The sequence below is a fragment of the Solanum pennellii genome, chromosome 8 (assembly GCF_001406875.1).
Source record: "Solanum pennellii chromosome 8, SPENNV200".
NCBI classification, from domain to species: Eukaryota; Viridiplantae; Streptophyta; class Magnoliopsida; order Solanales; family Solanaceae; genus Solanum; species Solanum pennellii.
In genome coordinates, this window is record NC_028644.1 from 30526830 (window position 1) to 30531601 (window position 4772).

Genomic DNA, 4772 nt, shown 5'->3' on the forward strand with positions numbered 1-4772 from the left:
TTGCCTTGAGGCATAGGCAATGACCTTCCAATTTTTCATAAGTACACATCCCGAACCAATTCTTGAGGCATCAAAATAAACAACAAAACCATCAGTCCCTTTAAATGAAGTCAACACCGGGGTGGAAGTAAGTCTATCCTTCAATTCCAGAAAAACTATTCTCACATTCCTCTGACAATACAAACTTAACCTTATTTTGGGTCAATGTCGTCAATGGAGAGGCAATCGAAGAAAACTCTTCAATGAACCTTCGATAATAACCGGCTAACCCAAGAAAATTATAATATTCAAAGGGCATAGAGGTCTAGGACAACTCTTAACTGCATCCGTCTTCTTAGGATCTACCTCAATACCCTTGCTAGAAAAAATGTGACCAAGGAAAGCCACGAACCTTAGCCAAAACTCACATTTGCTACACTTTGCAAAAAGTTGTTGGTCCTTGAGAAATTGCAACACAATCCACAAATGATCGGTATGCTTGCTCTCACTTCTTAAATAGATAAATATTCCATCAGTGAAGACAATCACAAACATGTAAAGGAATTGTCTAAACACCCTATTTATCAAATCCATAAATTCCACGGGAGCATTATTCAAACCAAACGGCATTACCAAAAACTCATAATAACCATACTGAATTTGAAAAGTTGTCTTTATAATGTCATATTTCCTCACCCTCAATTTGTGATAACCCAACTAAAGGTGATTCTTAGAGAAGTAATGTAATACCCTGTATACAAAAATGGGAAAAGAATCAATTTTGGGAAATTGCAGGTGCCAACCACTCTTGGCCGGTGTATTAGACCACAGACTATAGGTGTGGTCTGAAAAATGGGCCTACCTAAGGGTGGTTTTGAGGTTAAGGACCTCGACTAGACATATGGACCGTAGGTTAGGCCATGGTTCGTGGTTCACTGCCAAAATTGTTGTTTTTGATGACTAACGATGGTCCACCAGGACGGACGGCGGGTCAGACCACGGTCCGTCGACTGTGTCCATTGGTAGTTAACTATTAGTAAAGCTCAGGGATAGTTGGGTATTTTCCTAATTAATTAGTTCCTAAACTATGTCTTCTTACCCTTTACTAAGACCCCTAAATAAGATTTTTCAACCCTTAAATTAATCCACTTCATTCTTCCGAATTCACAAAAGAAAACCAAATCTCCTCCTCAAATATCTCTCTCTAGAAACTTGAAGAAGAAGAAGATTCAACCTAGGGTTTCAAGTTAGGTCTCAATTCCTCCAATTAATGCTAGATTTTGGATCAAGCTAGGATAGTTTTCATCCATGGAGTTCCTAAATTCCTCTATTTCAAAAGGTAGAATTCCCCCATTGAGTTAGGGTTTTCTTCAATCATCATGGATTTTTTTCATTATTTATTTGAATGATTAATTATGATCTCTTATGCATGAATTGATGAAATATGATGATTTCCCCATGAACCCATGCAATCCTAGTGTTTTGAAGTTATGAATTATATGATATAGGATTTTGATCTTCACGGAAATGTTTTATGAAATTAAGCATGTATTGAAAGATTTACATGTATTTATAATGAAATTCATATCCAACATAAGTTTTATAAGCATTGATGATTGAAAGTGGTTTTCGAACCTCAAGAGGTAAATCATGGACATATGCATTTTATTATAAATTCTATGCAAATGTTTAAGGGTACTTTGAGAGTAAACTACCAATTATGATGTTGTGAAAGGATATTCTCATAAACACATAAAAGTAGGGTTGCATATCGTTCGGTTCGGTTCGTTTTAAAAGTTTATCGGTTTGGCTTATTGGTCATCAGTTTATAGAGATGTTAAATCGTTATAAAACAATTATGATATTGTCTTGTCGGTTATTGGTTTATCGGTTTTTGATCATTATCGATTTGATTATTTATTTAACCATTAAGATTTAACACAAAAAAAATTGAAGACAACTTAGAAACAAGATGAAAACCTAAATAAACCATGCACTTGAGTTCACAAGTTACATCATTCTCAAAAGCAAACACTTTTACATTATAGAATAACAAAGTTTTTGAGACAACCAAAAATAAAAGTAGGAAACCAAACTCTAAGTTAAGAACTTTATATACAAAATAATGTAAATATAATTACTTAATTTACTATTGGGTTATCAGTTAACCTGTGAACAAAAATCGCAATCATTAAGAACCAATAATCCGATAACAAAAATAATCGGAACCCCTAAACCAATAATTTAATATTGATAAACCAATAACTTTATTCAGTTCGGGTTATCGGTTTCCATTCAGTTTTGAAAAGCACTACATAAAAGCCTGATGTCAAAGGTTTTCTTACATGGAAACATTCTTCAGTTGAAGGCTTCCTCGCCTAATTGACTAAAGAGGAAGAGCTATCCTAATGAACTAGCATGGTTTGGTTTTCCAAGGGAGCCTTTTCATAAATAATAAAGTTAAGTAAGAAATGACAATTCTGTGGGATTTATGCTTAGAACTGAGTGACTAGTAATGATGAGATGGAAGATCTCTCGTAGGAGAGGGCGGTTTTCTAGAAGCAATCTCATAAGATGGAATCTTCCCCGTTAGTAGAGGTCAGTTTTCTAGTAGCAATCTCATTATCCCTAAAATATATTTCCCCATAGGTTAATTAGCTAGTGTATCCACTTAATCTAGAAGTTCATGGTTGTACCTTGGCAAGTAGGTTAACCCTTTTTAGTGTGGGAGATACCATGGATCATGTTATAACTCACATGGTCTCTATGTTGGTTAAGACTAATTCCCGACAACTAATAATGAACCAAGGTTACTTCAAGAAGTATCGCATACGAGTTCAAAGGTTTAAAAGATGAAGTTAGCTTGCATTGACCATGATTTTATGACATATGGTTTCTAACTCTTTTATATCAAGTTTAGCTTGTTCAATTGCATGTCATGAAATGAAATGTCCTTTTTTGCATGATTTAACTTTTTTATGAATGGCTATCATATTTGGTACATTATTTTGTACAAACGCACACTCTTGCCTATATTTTCCTAAATTTAGGGTCCGGTAGTCAGGGTCATCAGCTTTATGGATAGAGGTTTCTTTGATATATTTTCCGAGCTTTGATGATCCTCATGCATCAAGGACATACTTTCAGTTTTTAGTTATTTCCTGCATTTTCAAAGATGATGTATGGGATAGGCCCAATTTCATTCTATTGTATTATATGGATATAATGAGGCAAGTGTATTAGACATCCACTTTGATTTTATGAAATGTTTTGGACTTGAGCTATTGTTTTACTCTATTTTTCTACTTCTTATATTATGATATCCAAGTCGCTTGTAAGAAGTCATTTAGTGTCCTATACATCATGTACATCTAGGGGTACCCGTGTCTCATGAAAATTTGATGAGTAGAGTACAAGGTTTAGAATAGTCGTCGGATATATCATATTCCACGTCTGGTAAAGTCTTGTTCATGAGAGTGAAGCGCGTCACATTTATGAATGAGAGGCTACAAGATGATTAGGAAACTCCACTTTTTTCATTGCTCTTAAGTCATGCGATAGAATTTAACTCTATAATATTTCTCTCATAATCCTTATCCTATGTTCTTCAGGATATGGCTTCGCGGATATGTTATACTAGAAGGAATATGAGGGAAAATATGGAACGAAGCTCCTTGTCAAGATTTTCAAGTTCTGGTCGATCCTTTGGCCGAGTAAGTATCCAATGCAGAGTTTAGGGCTGCTTTTCAAGTATTATCTCAAGCCATGACAACCCAAGACAATAGGGAGATATTGGTTCCCATGAACCCAAATGTGGGTACGGCGACTTCAAGAGTAAGGGACTTTAAAAGGATGAATCCTCTGGAGTTTCATGGTTCTAAAGTTGAGGAAGATCCTCAAGAATTTATTGATAAGGTCAATAATGATGATAATGGGAGTTATGCCGGTGTAAAAGGCACAGATACAAGCTTATAAATTGAATGGTGTGGCTCAAATATGGTATAACCAATGGAAAGAAAGGATATTGGAAGATACGGGTCCTCTTGATTGGAAGAAGTTTAAGGCAACTTTTCTTGATAGGTTCTTTCCCCTTAAGATGAGAGAAGCCAATGTGCTTGAGTTCATTAAGCTTCGACAATGAAATATAAGGTTGAGGGAATATTCTCTAAATTTCACACAATTGTCTAAGTGTGCTCCATCAATGGTTGCCGATTCAAGAGCTAAGATGAGAGTTTGTTTTGGGTGTATCTGAAATGGTGGTTAAAGAGTTCCGAACCGCCATGCCCATTAATGATATGGACATATCTCGTTTCATTGTTCATGAAAATCAAATTGATTAATGTTTTACAGACACTTCATCTAATACTAAGTGTGAACAATCGTAAATCAGTATAAACCCAATTAGATTAGTTGGGGTCGACGCAACAAAGAGAAGCTTTCTTTTGAGTTCAACTACGCAAGTATGATGGTGACCTTTTCAACAGAACAAACACCACACTTAAGAGTCTAGAAGTCAAACACCAGAATGTTGTTACCAACCCACATCAATAATTCAAAATGTATAATCAAATAGCGAGAGAGCACTTGGGGGATTGACTAACCAATTCTCTAGCTCAACTTAACAGGTGTGCATGATTACCAATAATTTTATTTAAGCATGGGTAGAATGGACTATATGTAAAGTACTTTTCGCTCGAACAATTATCTTATTTACGCTGAATTCTCTCGAACATCAACACTATACATAAGATGATCAGCCCACTTTTCTCATAAATTCTACTCTCTCAAGCTAG